General features: G+C 33.6%; 1 long non-coding RNA gene across 2 annotated transcripts; it reads right to left on the bottom strand.

The window, feature by feature from the left end:
- Positions 1–16,689: 16,689 nt before the first annotated feature.
- On the bottom strand, positions 16,690–17,837 carry LOC136069332 (uncharacterized). Of its 2 annotated transcripts, XR_010630565.1 has the most exons (3): positions 17,674–17,810; positions 17,439–17,564; positions 16,690–17,361 (listed from the first exon to the last, which is right to left on the bottom strand). It is a non-coding gene; the product is annotated as an uncharacterized LOC136069332 (long non-coding RNA). The 2 variants fall into 2 exon arrangements; XR_010630564.1 differs by having other exon boundaries at positions 16,690–17,564; positions 17,674–17,837.
- Between the last annotated feature and the right edge of the window lie 2,269 nt (positions 17,838–20,106).

Below are 20,106 nucleotides of genomic sequence, written 5' to 3'. Positions count from 1 at the left end.
GCAAGAGTAATGTTACACCCACAATCTATTTTATAATATTTTTACAAATTGTTGTTATGGTCAACTTCTTACTAGTTCTCATCAGGGCTCACCAATAACATCACTTTTTTATTTATCAATAATCACTCACCACATCAGCAATTTGTGAAAATTTTTGTAAAAAAAAAAAATTGTATCTCTATCATTTTGCCTAAAGTGGATGATTACAAAAAAAATAATAATAAAAAAAAAAACTCAATTGTGGCAATTGAATTGCCGAAATTGGAGGTTTTTTTTTTTTTTTTTTTAATGCACAAATATGTGTGTGCGTGTGTATGTTTTTTTTTTTTTTTTTTTACCTTCATTCTCTGTCATTTTTTGGCAAGAGACTAAAAAGCATATGAGATTTCGTAGAGTAGTAGCAGTGTGTGCTACGGACTGATTTTTAGGTTTGAAATATTAGAAATAGGCAATAGGAGCTTTTTACAATAAAAAAGAAATAGCTAAGAGTTCTCTCTTATTAAATTTTTCTTTCATGTATATATATATTTTTTTCTTTTCTTGCTTAGATAGGTAAGAGTTCTCGTTCAATGAAAAATGAGTGCTTGTATATTTTACGGGTTCTTTTTTTTTTTTTGAGAAACTAGACTAGGAACAGCCTGGGGCTTTATTCATAAAACTCAATGAACATCAAATAATACTGGAGGGGCAATATCCTCAGGGCAGCCCCATACACTGTTTAATTGGCCTTTTTTGCTAGAGCATTAGCCACAATATTACAATTGTGTTTAACATGACAAAAATCTGAAAATTGAAAAGCAGAGACAGAGAGACTGATATAGAATATCATCAATGATATTTCCAAATGGCAAAAAATTGGGATCCCCACAAGTAATGGCTTGGATAACTATAAGTCGCATTCAAAAGTCGCCCTCCTTAATCTAATTTTCCAAGCAAATTGAACTGTCTGTCGACAAGCAAGTGCCTTCAATTCAACTACTGATTAAGATTAGGATTGGAAGAGATAAAGCTCCAATTACTTCCCCAGTGCTATCTCTGATGATCACGCCAATACTTGCTGAGTTTGTTGCTTTAAAGACTGCTACGTCAAAGTTGGTTTTGTAATTTTTATTTAGCTTAATTAGTAAAGTTTCTTGTCATTATATGGTGAAATTTCAATATATTTATTAAAAAAAAAATAAAGATTTGTTAACAAAAATAAGAGGAGAGGGAGGACTTTGAAAAATTATCAGGGGTCATTAAAAATTGCTCCTAAATTGATTAGTTTTGTTAATAAAATAAAAAGGAAAGGTACAGTTTTGAAATACAGGTGCAATACTGACATAAACATAAAGTCAATAACTCTATTTTACTATACTTAAGGCCCCATTCATTTATCTTTTCAATTGAATGCATTATGATATTGGACCAAACTCTAGCAAATTCTGTACCAAATTGCTCTACCGACAGATCATTTATTAGCGTGGTCAGGTCAGTATGTGCCTATGTGGTCCTCTTCTCAGAGCATTCGCAGCAGTGGTGCTATAAAGGTATAATGGTATTTTTTTAGCTTTTAGTCACAAAAAACACCATGCAGCAGTGGAGCTAAATCTAAAAGATTTAGCTCCTCAGCTACAGTGCACATCTATAAACGATTCCGACGAGAAAGCCCCTGAAGCCGCAAACGCTGAAACTCCGATGAAGACCATTCGCACCTTCACCAAAGCTCGCCTCGACGCCGCCAACGCAGGTGGAGGCTTCGGTCGGCTCCGCTCGAAACACGAAGATCAAGGCGGAGAATCTGAGCTCCTCCGCCACGGTTAAGATCGAGAATCTGGGTCCCACAGCTCCGGCCGGGAGCTCGGTGCCTGGAATCGTTGTTTAGAAGTGATTGATTCAATGAATTGAAAATAGAAATGGTGTTTGTGGAATTTGTGATTGTGGTTGTGGTTTTTTTTTATTTTTTATTTTATGTTGTGTTGTGGTTGCCAAAGTAGAGTGGTGGTTGTGGCCGATGGTGGTGGTGGTGGTGGTTGTTGGGGTTGTGGCTGTGGCCGTGGCTAATGGCAGAGGTGGGCGTGGTTGGTTTGTTGACGTTTTTTGAGTAGTGGTATATATTATTTTATTGTAGGGGTATATTATTTTATTGTGATGTTTATATTATTTTATTGTGTTGAAAGCTAAAATAGAACCACTGCTGCAGCATATGTGTAGGTAAAATAGATAAAGTAACTTTTATTAGTGCTAAATAACTAAAATTATAGATGTACTGCTGCGAATGCTCTCATAAGGCCCATTCATTTATCTTTTCAATTGAATGTGGTCCTCTTCTCATACCTTTCTTCTTTATCTCTTTTCCTTTCAGACTCTCAGGTTTCAACGACTTATATGGCATATAGAAGGAGACTGTTGTTGAATAATATCGGGAATTTTTTTTTTTTTTTTGTTGGTGAAAGGGAAAATATTTATTACCAATGGTTAAGCGGAGATTATTTAATATAAGTCAGGTTAACAGGTGTTTTTGGAGGAAAATTATTGTGTGCTCTCAGAGTACCATAAATACATACTTCTTCCTTTTCACATGAATGATGGGTCTCACTAATTAAATTCATGGTGAGACCCACCATTCATGTGAGAGGGAGACTACGTATTTATAATACTCTGAGAGTACCTAATAATTTTCCATTTTTGGATAATGGTTAATAAACCATTTAGGAAAAGTTTTTATATCAGTTTTATGATGAACTAAAAAAGCTGTCAAAACTTTATTTTTTTCCCCTAAAAACTTTCTTAGAGCATCCATAGTAGTGCAGCTAAAAATTTAGCTATTTGGCACCACAAAAAGTTACTTTATCTATTTTACCTACTCACATGCTGCAGCAATGGATTTATTTTAGCTTTCAACACAATAAAATAATATAAATATCGCAATAAAATAATATATCTACGACAATAAAATAATATATCCACTACTATAAAATAATATATCTATTACAATAAACAACAATTACAACCACCCGCAACCACTATCGCTGCCACTACCGCCGCCACCACTGACTCTTCCACCGCCACCGCAATCACTACTGCCGCCACCAACTCTTCCACCGCCGCCGCCGCCACATGATAGCAAATAATCGTCTAGTGTTAACAAGTGATTTTTTTAACCCCAAATTATACTTATACATTTTTTTTTTTAACTAAAACAATTTCTCAATCATCATGATAGCAAATAAGAAACTAGAGTAACAATAATATTTAGTTTTAACCCCAAATTATATATATACAAATTTATCTTTTGAGTAAAAAAAAATTCTCAATCGTCATGATAGCTTATTATCGTCTCAATTGTCCGGAAGCAATCTTGGAACAATACTCCATAAAATTAGAAAAAAAAAATGTAAACTTCCCTGCACATAGAAAATTTCCAAACTAACATTTATATCAAAACTTAAAATACCTAGAACATGATTATACATAAATACTTAATTTGACATGTAGCTTAATCCCACTGATAAAGAAAACAACAAATTCATTTTTGAGCATCTCAAAACCAAACTAACAATTTCTCATTAAAATGACCACAAGAAATCCTTTTTGTGTGCTTCTGTTTATGGTTTTGTGCAACAGAACATAAAACTAGGACAAGAACTTCTATTACAAGAAAACTACACAACAAATTCCTGCAAACAGAAAATTGCCAATACATTCCAATACAAATACATTCTGTCCATTCATGGATGCTTTGAATCAAAACGAATGGATGCTCTGAGATCAAATGACAAAACTTTTCATTAAGCAAGAACAACAAAAAAATTATTGCATCTAAAATAATAAACTGAAAGAACAAGAAAAAGAAATCATTGACCACATTCTTTGATGTTATACCCAAATCAAAAATCCCACATTCTTTGATGTTATACCCAAATAAAAAATCCCAAGCATCCACATGAAAAAGATAGAGACAACTAACTTGAAGTGGATCGGCGGAAGAGAAGTGGGTCTGAGGCGGATTGGTGGCATGGGTCTGAGGCTGATTGGCGGCTTGGGACGGTTGGTGGGTCGGTGACGTCGAGCTTCGGTGGCGGTGACGTTGAGGATAAGTTGGGCCGGTGGCGGTGAAACAGAGAGGTGAGAGTTTGAGAGAGTGAGCTTTAGAGAGTTTTGAGAGAAGGTGAGACAGAGAGAGAGGCACTGAAAGAGGCGCACGGTGAGAATAAAAGAATGTAAAAATAAATAAACAAGCGTATATTATTTTAATTTAGGCTGGGAATAATTTTTTTTTTTTTAGCTCTCAGCTACAGTGCACAGTTATACATAACTGTGCATTGTAGCAATGAATGTAAAAAAAAAAACCTTTAGCTCCACTGCTGTCATGTGGATTTTTGTGTTTTGGTGGAGCTAAAATAACTATATAGCTATTTAGCTTCACTGCTGTGAGTGCTTTTAGAGCATTAGTATTGGTGGTACTAAAAAGCCACCAAAGATAAAAAAGAACATGATGTAATGGTGTATTTGCTATTTTATTAAAAAGTTATATTATTTTATTATGTCGGTAATGGTGGTTGTTGTTTATTGTAGTAGATATATTATTTTATTATCTTATTTATATTATATTATTTTAGGTGAAAACACTATTTTGGTCCCTACATTTTGGGTTCACAATCAATTTGGTCCTTACATTTTGGTAGCAATCAATTTGGTCCCTACTATTTTCAACTTACATTCAATTTAGTCCCTACCGTTAATTCACTAACAAAAAATACTTACGTGGCAAATGGTTTGTACAGTTGGCATGCCTAATATTAAAATATTAAATTAGATGTTGATGTGTCTAAATTTGAGCGGTTGATATGGCCACAACACTTAAATGGAAAAAAAAAAAAAAAAATACTACATCAGCTTTTAATAATAATTTTGAACAAAGTTTCTCTCCAAACTAGTTTGGAGAGAAAATTTTCAAACTTCTCATATATATCTTTTTTTTGTGTGAATTTTGAAAATCTAACTGTTGAATTTCATGTTCCTTATGTTCTTATCATGCATATCAAATTTCGTTCAAATTGGATATTATTTACCATTCGATCATTAAACTTATTTTTTATACACAATTTTAGATCATAAAAATTTGAAATTTTAACATTTGTTTGATGAGATAGCAATTGATCTTTGATTTTCTTGAAATTTTACTTGCATGAACAATATAATAAGAATATGCAATCTAACGGTTAGATTTTCAAAATTCACACTCAACATAGAGATATATGTAGGGGTGTCCACGGGTCGGGTCGGGTCGGTTTTCGACCCAGCCCGAACTTGACCCGTCGGCGCCGAGTGGACAGAAGAGTGACCCAAAACCGACCGCCGGCATCAATCGGTCGGATTGGTTTTAGGTTTGGGTGGAGATTGGGTCATCGTCGGAGCTGCAAAATTGTCTCAGGAGCTGCAAAATCGTCGCCGAAATCTGCAAATTATTGCCGGAATCTACAAATCATCGCCGGAATCTATAAAAATTCACCAGATTTGCATCAAAATCGCCGAAATCTGCACCAAAATCACTGAAATTTGCTGGGAATGGCCAGATCTGGCTAAATCTCACCAAATATGGTTGAGAACTCGCTGGATCTCCTCGGGTTTGAGCGTGATTTCGCCGGATTTGTATATAACCTTCGTCGGGTCGGGTGGCTCGAGTTTTGGAGAAGAAAACCCGCCACTCGACCCGCTGGCGTCGAGCCTTGAGCGCGGAAACTCGAAACCGACCGACAGGAGCATCGGTTCGGGCTGAACTCGGGTGGAGATCGGGCAGGTTGGTCGGTTCGGTGGGTCACGGTCAGGTCTGGACACCCCTAGATATATGAGAAGTTTGGAGAGAAAATTTGTTCATAATTTTTTTGTACCAATTTTTTTCTTTTCTTTTCTTTATTTCTTCTTTTAATATTCTTACAATCTTTCAATTCAATACCGCAGTAGTGATGTCTTTTTATATTTTCATTCAATAGCATGTGCAGTAAATGCTAAAGGTGTTGATGATTGTTTACAGGATATACTTCGCCTTCTCACATTGTGGTTCAACCATGGATCGACTGTAATGTAGAAGTTCAAATGGCTCTACAAAATTTCGTTTTTATTTTCTGAATATTATTATTTTGGTTTCTTGCAATTTCTTGCTAACCAAACAGAATTTCATTCTAATTCTTTTCATGCAATTTCTAGATAATCAAACACTAATATAGTCCGACAATTTCAAATCAACATAGATCACATTGTTTCTAGATTCTAACCTTCTATTTGGCTTTCAATCACAGTGAATTTTATACCATCAATCAAGAAAGATTGAATAAATTCCATAAATTTTAGCCAAAATCTCCAAATTCAAACTAAAACCCAAACCTAGATTTACTAAACCCATATTCAGTGTTCGCCACAACCCAACTGCCCAACACCACATATCCACCACGGAGCCCGGACCATGGCCACAGATCGACTGCAAATCCTCTAATCCAGATTTCCTCATCTCAAGCCTGACCCGTAAGGATCTAGCCTCGCATCGTCACTGCATTGCGTATTAACTCGTTCTAGATGTTGTAATAAGTGAGAGTACATTCTAATTACTTTCTGGCGAAGATTAAATGCTGTTGATTGGGGGATGACTTCTTTATCTTGGATCATATTGGAGCTTTCCACCTCCAAATGGATGGTATTTGCCGGTTAGGACTTTCACAAAGATTAGCTTTAATAGAAAAGGGATGGATCTTTGTAAGAGAAAAAATGAGAGATTTTGATTAGAGAATGGTGGAAGAAGATGTAGTTGATTCAATGGAGATGAAGGGGAGTGGCTTGGTGGATTTGGGTTTAGAACAAAAGATTAACCACTAGACTCTAGAGAGATGAAAAAAACAAAACAAAACAAAAGATTCATACGTGTTTTTCAGTTTTTGTGAGGCTGTGGGTTTCCAAAAGAAAAAGAAAAAGAAAAAATAAAGAAAAGGAAAAAAATTGGTAAATATATATATATATATTACTAAAAGCTGATGTGGTATTTTTTTTCCATTTAAGCACTGATGTGGCCATATTAACCGCTCAAATTTAGACACATTAGCATATAATTTAATATTAGACATGCCAACTATATAAACCGTTTGCCACATAAGCATTTTCTATTAGTGAGTTAACGATAGAGACTCAATTGAGTGCAAGTTAAAAATAGTAAGGACCAAATTGATTGCTACCAAAATGTAGGGACCAAATTGATTATGGTCCCAAAATGTAGAGACCAAAATGGTGTTTTCACCATTATTTTTTTGTGTTGAAAGTTAAAATAAAACCACTGATGTTGGGTATTTTGTAAAACGATATGGTAAAATAGATAAAGTAGCTTTTTGTGATGCTAAATTGCTAAATTTATGATTCCACCAATGTGGATGCTCTTAAAATGGTTCATTAACAAGTACCCTTAGGGCATTCGTTAACTTTTCCCTTTATATATATATATATATATATATTGTGGTGGGCCTTTTTGAATTTCTGTGCTGGACTACTTCCTGCCGTGCTGTGACCTAATAATTCTGGGGTAGGAGAGTCGGGACTAGCTTGATTGAAACCCACCTCAAGCCAGCTTGTGTGCAAGCTAAGATCTCTTCACCAAGATTTTGGTCACGTGCTTACGGCAAAGGTTGCTGTTACAAAATATTTATGGCAAGAGGCACAAAATATGACAGAATAATAAAGATATGTTTACTACCAACGAAAGATGATGTTTAAACTACTTTCTCAGCAAGAAGAAACACAATTATCTGAATATAGAAGAAGTTAGTTAGCGACAATTTAAAAAAAAATAAATAAATAAATAACAGAACTAATGCTTAATCAATCACAATCAAATTAGTACCAATATCTTCACATATCTCTCATCCCTTACTGGCAATACTCGAAATAAATAAAAAATTCGCCTTTTTGTATAATCTTGGCCATGACTCATAAACCAACCTATCATCCGGTTGATAACTAAAGCATAAGTATGGTAGAACTTGTGTGTTCCATGATAATTAGGTTATTCTGGCATTGATGAGATAATTTTCTCTTTTCTCACTTGCATACACAGTCACACACAGACATATAACATATCTCATTTTCTTGGAATTGATATTTGTTTTGTCACTGACATTTAGTTTATTTTTGTTAGTATGTAATCGGAATTTGATGGTATTCTTTCTCTCTCTTTTATTTGACAGGCGCATGCCTTTGATTTTTTTGGGAGACAATTTAAATTAATCTAAACTTTTCAAAATCCTCACCTTCTACCATTTTTAAATTCTAAAAATGTCTTGACAAAATCAAGGAGGTGAAAGTGAAATCAAATTGCAATATTATTATCCATGGTTGGACTTGCCCAAAATTTTTTTTAAAAAAATGTTATTAAATATATTGGTATTGATTTTGGCAATTTTGTTTGATAAAATTACACTTTTGCCTCTGGGGGGTAAAAGCCCAGATTTACCAATTGGGCCTGGGCCCTGTTTTTGAGATTACTTTATGTCCGAAGAGTAATAACGGGTTGGGATAGAGTTCACCTGAGGGCAACAAACCCAGAGATGGCGGAAGAGTACAATTCGAAGAGGTCACCCTTTGTCCGAGGAGGTTTTACTCCTCGGATACAAATAGTTCTGATCAAATAAACGTACAGAAGGCCCGAATGCCCTCCTGGCAATTTTTAGTGACAAAGATAGGCTCTGGCATACCTGGGGATGATAAGGATGAAGAAATATCTCAAGAAAAAGCTGCTACCACCGTATTTAATGCCCTGCAGCAACTTTTCTGCCGCATTTATGTGGAGAAGACTCCTGAACAGTGCAACCTCAGCTACCGCTACTCCCAAAAAGCTAGAGAAGATGCTTGATGTGACCTATACTCAAGTATGTAAGCAAGTGGAGGACAAGTGGACGATGGAGATGATTAGGGAAGAGGCTATATAAAGAAGAAGAGCCCCTGATAGAAGGAGGATGATCCAGAGAGAGAGAAGAACGAAAACAACTTTACTGTAGCTCTAAGACCTGTAATCTAACTTCATTCAATAAAAAGCCTCTTCGGACATTAGGTTTACCTTTGTTTTCATGTGATTGCATGTTAGATTATTCGCAAATACCATAACCAACTCTTGTTTAATTCATATCCGGCCCAGTTCTTTCACCCATGCTCTACAAATTCATTGTCTTAGGTTCATAGGCTCATACTCCATATCTCGTGGGCTTGGGCTACAAAAATTGACCCTACAGCCTCCTTAACAATATCATTGATTCTTTTAAGAGTATTGTTATAGTCACAAATTTTTCTACAACAATTTTACAAATTGTTAAAGTAACAAATTTTTATTGATTCACATTTGGCCCACCACTTACATTATTTTTTCACTTACTAATAATAACTTATCACATCAGCAATTTGTAAAAAAATTTGTAACACTAGCATTTTCCTAATTTTAAAGACCATTAAAAAATTTATAGATCCAAAATCTAAAACAAAATATACAAGTCTAAAAAAAAATTCCAACAACCAAAATTACCAATAGTAAAAAAGAAAAAAGAAAAGAGAAGCCTAATCAACCAATTTTACCCAAACACAAACAACCTGACCTTTTAAAAAATTTTAAACAAAATAATATTTTCTTACGCAACATTGCACACATAAAATAAAATTTAAAAAAAAAAAAAAAAAACCGTCAACAGCTAAGCAGCACAGAGTCGGAGACAGAAGTCACTGCACTTAACCAGCAGTAAAGCCGTCTCCCTAACTCTAAGTTATAGCTCCATCCCTACTATTATCATATCAATAATTGAAGTATTAGTGTTTGTTTTATGGCCGATCAAAATGAATTCACAAATTGTTGATACTAAACTCATTATTATCTTAACAAAGTGATGAATTGGTGGCATACTGGAAGAAAATCAGGGAATATATGTGCCTTCATGACCTTTGCCATGTAAGTAGATGCCCTTTTTTTTCCTGTTCAATTTATGTGCATATTTGACTTTAATGCATTTTTTTCTTTTTCTTTTTTTTTTTCTTTTTTCCTTAGTTCTTTATGATTAATGCATAAAATATATTCTACTAAAAAAAAAGCACAAACGTGTGTGTGTGTGTTTTTTTAACCTTCATTCTCTGCTTATTTTTTTAGCAACGACTAAAAAGCTTCATTCTCTGTAAAAGCTTTTATTAGATTTGAAAAACTTAGAGGGTCAGTTTTGCATTATTATTATTATTATTATTTTGGATTCAATTTATGTGCATATTTCACATTAGTGTTTTTTTTTTTTCTTTTTTGCTTATATTTCTTTATGATTAATGCACAAATATTTTCTCTCTTTCTTATAATAAGATAGAACTCTTGGCTATTTCTCATTCAATGAAAAATGAGTGTTTGTACACTTTATGGTTTTTTTTTTTTTTTGGAGAAACCAGACTAGGAACAGCCTTGGGCTTTTATTCATAAAACTCAATGAACATCAAATAATACTAAAGGGGCAATATCCTTAGGGCAGCCCCATACAATGTTTAGCCTTTTTGCTAGAGCATCAACCACAATATTACAATTGTTTTGAACATGACAAAAATTTGAAAATTGAAAAGCAAAGACTTGATACTGAATATTATCAATGATATTTCCAAATGGCAGAAAATCTAGATCCCCACAAGTAATGGCTTGGATAATTATCGTCGAGTCGCCTTAGAAAGTCACCCTCCTTAATCCAATTTCCCAAGTAAACTGAACTGCCCATCAACAAGCAAGTGCCACCAATTCAACAACAGATTGAGAGAAGAATTGGAAGAGATAAATCTCCAATTACTTCCCCGGTGCTATCCCTGATGATCATGCCAATACTTGTTGAGTTTGCTACTTTAAAGACAGCTGCATTGAAGTTGGTTTTGTAATTTTTAATTAGCTTAATTAGTAAAGTCTTTTGTTATTACATGATGAAATTTCAATATATTTATTAAAAAAAAAATGATTTGTTAACAAAAATAAGAGGAGAGGGAGGAATTTGAAAAATTATGAGTGATCATTAAAATTTGCTCTTAAATTGATTAATTTTGTTAATAAAATAAAAAGGGAAGGTACAATTTTGAATACAGGTGCATGACTGACATAAACATAAAGCCAATAACTATTCTACTATATTCTTTTTTTTTTTTTTTTGATGAATCTATTCTACTATACTCAGGGCCCATTCAGTTATCTTTTCAATTGAATGAATATGATACCAAACTCCAGCAAATTCTGTACCAAATCGCTCTACCCACAGATCATTTTAGTGTGGTCAGGTCAGCATTTGGTCCTCTTCTCATATCATTCTTCTTTACCTTTTTTCCTTTCAGACTCTCAGGTTTCAAGTTTCAACGACCTATTGGGCAAATATAGAAGGAGACTGTTGTTGAATAATATTGGGAAATATATTTTTTAGTGAAAGGGAAAATATTTATTACCGGGGGATGAGCGGAGATTATTTAATATGAATTATGTGAACGGGTGTTCTTGGATAATGGTTAATAAATCATTTAGGAAAAGTTTTTATATTACTTTTATGGGAAATTAAAAAATTATTAAAATATTATTTTTTTTTTTTTCATAAAAATTTTCTTAAAACATTAGCATTGATGGTGCTAAAAAACTATATGACTTTTTAACACCACCAAAGATTTAAAAAAAAAAAAATGCTGTAATGGTGGAGAGAAAGCGAAATTAATATTTCATTAAAAGTTATATTATTTTATTATGTTGGTCATGGTGATTATTGTTTATTGTAATAGATATATTATTTTATTGTGTTGGAAGTTAAAATAAAATTACTGATGTTGAGTGTTTTGTAAAACGATATGATAAAATAGATAAAATTGCTTTTTGTAATTTCAAATTGCTAAATTTATACTTCCACCCATGTGAATGTTTTTAAAATGGTTCATTAACGAGTCCTCTTTGGGTATTCGGCATCAAAAACTACTTCTCTGAGCTTCATGAGCCAGTGCTCGTCTTGGTGGTTCTGGACCTGCTGCTCCTCGGCATCTTCAAGAACAGCTTGAATTGCGAGAACAGTGTTGTTCATTTTTTCGAGATCATCTTTGACATCCCAGATCGATCCAATCTGTTTGAGAGTGGAGGAGCCCAAGCTTTCAATGATCTTCTGTACAACGCCATACAGGATTGCATCGGCCATTTGTTCTTGTTGGATGAAAGAAAACGTAGCAAGCTGATAGAGAGTAGTTTGAAATATTGGAGGAGGAAGATTAAAGTGGCTGTGAAGAAGGAAGACTTGGCTAGTTATGTAAAGTCAATAGTCCACTTAGAAATAAATAGATAAATGTGAACACGGCTCCACTGCTCAATAATTACTACTTCAACAACAGCCCTACTCCTCAATAATGGTTTCTGTGAAGACGAGAAAAAAAAAGGCAAGAAAGCCCCAGTACTGCTCAATAATTGAGTGGAAAGACACTATCTTTGATCCATCGAAGGAAAATAATTAAATAAGGATTATATACTGGGACATAAAGCTAAGGAAAAGTAGAGTTTCACAAATTTTGATACCATCCTCTGTATTTTTGGGTTATGATGGGTCCAGTCGAGCACTATCTCAAATGCTAATGCTATGTCAGTGAGACCAAAAAATTTCAATGCATTTGTAAAGCCAAATACTTTTNTGACCTAGCTCACCAAATCATTTTCTTCCCAAAGAAAACTAAGGTGAAAATGGATAGTTAAGTCAAAATGACTTAATTGTCCTTACACACACCAAGACTTTTTTTCTCTTCTATTACCTCTCCTTCCCAAACCACCCCCCCCCTCCCAACAAGTAGCCACCCATTATCATTTTTGTCTGATTCCAAAAACTTTTCAAAAAAAAAAATTCATACAAATTACATTTTTCATCCCCTTGTTTTACTTTTTAACAAAGAGGAAATTTTTATATTTATTTTTCATCATTTTAATTTTCTATCATCCAACCAAACACACATGATGATAAACTAAATATTTTCTACTTTTCTACTTTTCCATCTTTTCAATCAAAGAGAGCCTTAATAGTTTTGTATTTTAGTGATATGGTTGGATTCATTCTTTATAGAGAACATGGATTCTAATTCCATTTCCCACTTTTTAAAGTGAAAAAATGATTAAAAATTGAAAATGTTCATAATACTACATACGTAAGATCGATTTTGGATATAGAAAAGAAAAGATTGGTAGTACATGCTCACATATATCTATGCCAGATTTTGTATCACATACTTTACCTATATATTTTTTATTTTAAAAATACTTATAACACATTTTGTAAGTATTTAACATTTACAAATAGACAATTTACAATGAGCTCATTTTACTTGTGCAAATGAACGCTTCACACAGAAGGATCAAACCAGGTAGATGACATAAAGGATGTTGGACATGGAGGAGGCCGTTACGGAGGAGGGAGCAGTGGCAAGGGTGGAGGTGACAAAGGTCATGGTGGAAACTAAAGCCCAACCCTAGAACTTGAGCTCAAATATATGTTTGGCTTTAAATATATGTTTGGCTTTTGTAATGTAATAGAATTAATAAATATTTATGCATGCAAAATTTTGGCAACCAGATTTCGATGCCGAGTGTGTGATCCTTTTGAAATGCTTGAGATTTTGTGAATTGTCTATGTGAGTGCATCCTTTATTATTTTATCGTTTTTAGGAAGTCTCTACATACCATTGGTTTTCTAAGGAGTGATTAGTCACGTATATCTAAAAATCCTTAAGATTATTGAGATAAACTAAGGACAATTTGAGGTTTACGCATTTAACTTGACTCTCCATTATCATATTCGACATGTTTGAGATTAAAGGTTGTTTTGTTACACCAACAGGTGGTTGTGTTGTATTGGTAGCCATTGGCTCTGATACCATGTATGGCTTTACGAACAAAGACTGAAAATATATATATATATATATTATAGAAAGGTTTAGAGGTTGAAGAAAACAGATAGAGAAGACTCGGATGAACTATTTCTATTATTATTGACTTAATGAATTTTGCACAATATTAAAGGGCTTTTATACAATTAACGTCGAGGTAGTAGATTTCAAAAAAAAAAATTAATGTTGCAGCTTTGTTGATCTTGATAACACCTTGATCGTCACCTAAATGACCAATAGAATCCTAAGAGTGTGGGCTCTCTTCCTTAATAATCAAATCCACTGGCCGTGTTTGTTAGAGAGGGTGAGAGTACTTTTTATTTTTATACAAGATAGAAAATTTTACTCTAATTTAATCTAAATGTATATGTGTGTAAAGTTCTCTCCTTAAGACTTGAACCCCAATTCTTACTTCCCACACCCCACAAACACTTAAATTTGTGGAATGACAATCGCGCTAAGAGTGCGCGGTGGTCTTTCTTTTTCTTTAAACGTGCTATAGAGTAAAGACTAGGGTTTTCTCAACTAAACTAATAACTTTTATACTTGGATTAGCTAGTGTGCCATCTTACATGGGCTTTTAGAACGTGACTTGAGGTGGGACCAAAGAAAAAATAAAAACACTATCTCAAATCGGCCTTGAATTTCCTTGTAACTAATGACTAGCCCAAAGTTACCATTAATCATAATTTATTTTACTAAGAAATTATGGTTGCAATCTAGGTTGTTATTAAATCAAAGACTTATCCCAAGACTATTATATTAGCATTTGGCCCCTCCATAAAATCATTTATTGTGAGACAAAAAAGGTCTAGAGTTTAATCTTTTGATTATTCTTATATTTATGAAATTTATATTTCGAAACTCTTAACTAAAGTGGTCGGACCCAAAACACTGAATAGCCAATTCTCATTAAACCTATCTCAATGGAATGTTTTGTGTCTCTAAAAACAAATTATGGGTTCCGTCTTAAGAATACGTGTTCCTAGAACACTATGAGTAATTGCCTAACATACTAATGTATCTCACTCCAATATACATCAAAGCAAGCAAAATTCATGTTTGAATTCATCATCCACTCCGAATTGAGAGTCTATGCAAACAGTAGTCATGATATATATATATATATATATATATTTGTTCATGTGACTTTAGTTAATAGAATAATAAATCTTACAATGGTCTAGTTTAATGTATCCCACACAATTTAAATACACCAACATATCATTTAATCAGAATTCTCCACTTCCATGATTAAGATAAATCTTCATAATTTATATGTTGTAGTCTTTGCAGATGAAATGCCTAATTTCATCACCAACTTCGAATTATGGTTTATAAGTTTATGAGGAACTTATGATTTAGAACTTTTGTATGCAAATTTCATTCTCATACCTAAATCACATACAATGCATGTCATAGATTAGAATATATAACGTTCAAATATTCATGCAAAAAACAATCTCAGAAGATAAAACAACTTTTATTATAAAAAAATAATGCTATTCAATTGAGTTTTAAGGCACTACTCCTAACAGTGATTATCTCAATATGATGATGTTTTTGTGTTTGGTTAACAAATTTATCAATTAAGGAAGTAATCGAGAATATGCTTTCAAATATAATAAAATGGAGAAAAAGAATACATGTGACTAGCCTTGTTCCTAACTATATGTTGAGGATCCATAGCTAACCCAAAAATTTGGGATTAGGGCTTGTTGTTTTATGATAGAGGCTTGGAGAATGTGTTGATTGGGTCAAAATCATGTACATGTTGAAAATAGCCCTAAGTAAAATAAGTTGCTATTTGAGGCCTTCTCGTAGGTATATATTTATAAAACAACCACACCCTTTTAGTAACAAGTATGTTTGAATATGTGACCCCCTAGATCTAATTTGGATATTGTCTAAGTGTGTGTTGTGTGAGTGTGTGATGAGTCCCATATCAAGAATTTACTTGGTAGATCTGAGTTTTATTAACAACTACAAATATCCTCAATTTTGATCAGTCCCTTTGAGGTATAACGCATATAGGTGGTAAGCAAGGACCCACCCAACCCGAAGGGTTAGTTGGATGTTTGGGTTGGGTTTGGTTCAAACGAGTGGATCTCATTCAGGTTTTGGGTCAGTACCACGTTAAACCCGACCCACCCAATCTAATTTGTTTTTTCCTTTGTAAATACTAGTTAACAAATTGTTGGGGTTGAATAATTTTAGAGGTGTAATTTGAGAATTTAAGAGTGTACACCCAAAAAACAGCCCCCTCCCACACAAAAACACAAACACACACTCAAAAAAGAAATAAAAGAGAAAGTGACCCACAACCTAAGTCAAGACCCAACCAACCTGCCCATTAAATAGAACTTTTGGACCAGTTAAAAAGTATAGGTTTGAGTTTTATCGAGTTAGGTGCAGGTCGGGCTTGAAACTGACCCGTACTCAACCATAAATACAAATATGGCTAGCGCTTTTCCTTGAATCGTTACATAATATTTTGATACTTATAAACCATTCAAAATCCATTTAGCCTGTTGGATTGTTATGCTTGTGTTTTAAATACCATCTTTGTATTCTTATGTTATAAAATCAGTATCTTTCACTAATTCTGGTTCATCTTGATTGTTAGGAATCCAAATGTGACATACTGAAGGTTAACATGTATTACAATGTATGTTAGTACTTCTGATGTGTTGGTTTAGTTAGATGAGCTGAAGCTGATGTCAGTTAGTTATGCTGATGTCAGAGTTTCAATTAGTTAGTTAGTACTCTTTAGGCGGGAAATGTTAAGAGTTGGGGAGGGCGAATTGTATATAAAAGGACTAAGAATGAAGGATATCCAGAAAATTAACCAAGCTTGTTCTTCTATTCTTCTCAAGTTCTCCCTATTGCTCAGATATGTCTTGGTTTAAGAGTTGGGGTGGTTACCCTCGAAGTAACTCTCATTTTCTATCTCATTTTCATTCTTCTTTTCATCCATTTTTGAATTGCTAAGAACTTAACACTAGATCGTGGATTAGTTATTGAATCCTTGTTGATGAGATTATGACTGCTCTACGGTACATTAATGACAACAAATGTTCTAACTTTACAATTGGGTCTCTAGAAACGCCAAGATTGCCAAACTAGCAGCACAGACATCTTCGTTCAATACATGCTCTGCAGGGGAATGACTTACGCCTCCATGACACAGGACAAACAACATTCTAACCTGTTCAAGTTTTTGCAGATTATTATCATTTAACATGAAATATCACCTCCTAAAAGTTTAGGATGAAGCAAAAAAGGACAAACCTTTGTTAAATGAGACAAGGCCATTGCATCATGTCCTGCACCACTCATTAAGGCAGGTGTTTCATCTTGAATGTCATCGGCCATTTTCCTGAGTGCAGAGTAAGCCACAGACTTCAGTTGAGAACTCAATTCAGAATCACAAACCATTGCATTCGCATCATGCTGAAATGTCCACAGCAAACCAGGTTATTGATTATGAGGGTTACAAAAGAAATGCATAATGAGATGAAGTCCCAGACCTTATGATCGATGATGCATGAAACAGAACGCCTCTCACATATTTTATACATCTGATTAGATAATTCATAGATAACAACTTCACGTCCCATGTCATCGATTGCTCGTAAATCCACAGTGAATGTCACCTTTTTCCAACAAGTCCATTGTGAATTCAAACATTATCAATAAACAACAAGGTATCCCAATTTGGGCTTTGTTATCAAGATCAGTATGGTCATAGATAAAAGTTCTTACCTGGCCTGGAATGACATTACTTGCACTTGGCCATGTTGATCTCTCTCCAACAGTACAGACTAGAGAACTGGAAAGTGATTCCAGTGATATATCATTGCAATGACCATCATAAGATAGACAACCATCATTGCAATGACCATCATAAGTGACTCAAGAGCCAAGACAAGTAGACAACCATTAAAAAAAAAAAAAAAAATCTCATTCAGCTGAGCTGAGCTGTAGTCCATTGTCCAAACTCCAAAGCCAAAAGCACAAACAAATGAACATAGAGAATGTGGAAGCTCCTTGTGCACTAAAATTGGCTATATAAATTTGAAGGTAATTTGATTTTTTTTATAATCATAATTATACAATTTTAATTTTTTATTGATTTAATTTTATGATACATTAAGTTTTATTAAAATATTGTATTGTAGATAAAGATACTGACGAAATTGGCCAACTTGAGCTACAATTTGCAAGTATAAATATTTGCAGTGCTGAATCTGCTACCCACGTTGAGTAGATTGAGATTGAGGTGTAATTCTTATAAAATATTTACTTATTCTTCTTTACTTAATATGTTATGTTTATTTTTAAATCTTTTTTTTTTGTTTAGTTTATCTTTCTAAGTAATCTAAATTTACTATTATTTTAAATGCAACTGGAACATGTACACTTAAGAAGACCGATAACTTATTACTTTGCTGGCATACTTGTTTTGTTTGTTTTAAGATTCATCTCTTTTTGAAGATGTAAACTTGTAATTATATGCATTTTGACAGTGAACTATTAATATTGAAGACTTTTTCCATCATGAATTTATGACTATAAATAATTTTTGCCATGCTCAAAACTATCAGAATTGGAAGGATATTAACAAGTGGCATTAAGTGCAATTCATTTGCTTAATTGATTTTATTCATTCTCTCTAAATAGGTTGTCATTGATTTGTTTTTGTAATTGAAAAAAAAAAAAAAAAAAACTTGTTTGAAAAATACGAGTAAACCCGACCCGAACCGCAACCCGATTAACCCGTTTAAAAATGACCCATTTTGACCTGCGACCCATTTGACCCGCGAACCCGATTGACCCAACCCGACCCAACCCGCCCGTTTTGCCAAGTCTAAGATCTAGGTTGAAGAAAACAGATAAAAAAAAAGACTCGGATGAACTATTTCTATTATTATTGACTTAATGAATTCTGTACAATAGTAGAGGGCTTTTATACAATTAACGTTGAAGTAGTAGATTTCAAAAAAAAAATTAATGTTGCAGCTTTATTGATCTTGATAACACCTTGATCATCACCTAAATGACCAATAGAATCCTAAGAGCGTGGGCTCTCTTCCTTAATCATCAAATCCACTAGCCTTGTTTGTTAGAGAGTGTGAGAGAACTTTATTATTATTATTTTTTTTTAATACAAGATAGAAAATTGTACTCTATCTTAATCTAAGTGTGCGTTTGGATACCGCTTATTTTGCTGAAAACTGAAAACAATAAAAAAAAAAAAATTTCGATTACTGTTCACACTCACAAAACACTGTTCATTTGCCTTGATGCACTATTCATGTCCCATGAACAGTGCACCAGCACTGGTAAAAAAAAAAAAACGAAGCTAGACGCAAACGCATCTATCCAAAACGTAAACCAAACGGACACTAAGTTTGTATGTATGTGAAGCTCTCTCTTTGAGACTCTAACCCTGGCACTTTCTCCTCATATCTCACAAGCACTTAAATTTATGGAATGATCATTGCGTCAAAAGTGCGCGGTGGTATTTCTTTTTCTTTAAATGTTCTATAGAGTATAGACTAGGGTTTTCTCAACTAAACTAATAACTTTTATACTTGGATTAGCTAGTGGGCCATCTTACTTGGGCTTTTAGAATGTGATTTGAGGTGGGACCAAAGAAAAAATAAAAACAATATCTCAAATGGGCCTTAAATCTCCTTGTAACTAATGACTAGCACAAAGTTACCATTGATCATAATTTATTTTACTAAAAAATTATGGTTGCGATCTAGGTTGTTATTAAATCAAAGATTTATCCCAAGACTCTATTATATTAGCATTTGGCCCCTCCATAAAATCATTTATAGTGGAACAAAAAAAGTCTACAGTTAATCTTTTGATTATTCATATATTTATGAAATTTATATTTAGAAACTCTTAATTAAAGTGGTTGGACCCAACACACTAAATAGCTAATTCTCATTAAACTTATCTCATTGGAATGTTTTGTGTCTCTAAAAACAAATTATGGATTCCGTCTTGAGAATATGAGTTCCTAAAACACTATGTGTAATTGCCTAACATTCTCATGTTTTGACCATGCAAGATCTCACTCCGGTATACATCAAAGCAAGCAAAATTCATGTTTGAATTCATCATCCACTCAAAATTGAGAGTCTATGCAAATAGTAGTCATGATATATATATATATATATA

Source organism: Quercus suber, unplaced genomic scaffold (genome assembly GCF_002906115.3).
Source record: "Quercus suber isolate HL8 unplaced genomic scaffold, Cork oak 2.0 scaffold_163, whole genome shotgun sequence".
In the NCBI taxonomy this organism is placed as follows: Eukaryota; Viridiplantae; Streptophyta; class Magnoliopsida; order Fagales; family Fagaceae; genus Quercus; species Quercus suber.
The sequence above is the reverse complement of the archived record's forward strand: the minus strand, read 5'-3'. Positions and strand labels throughout refer to the sequence as shown.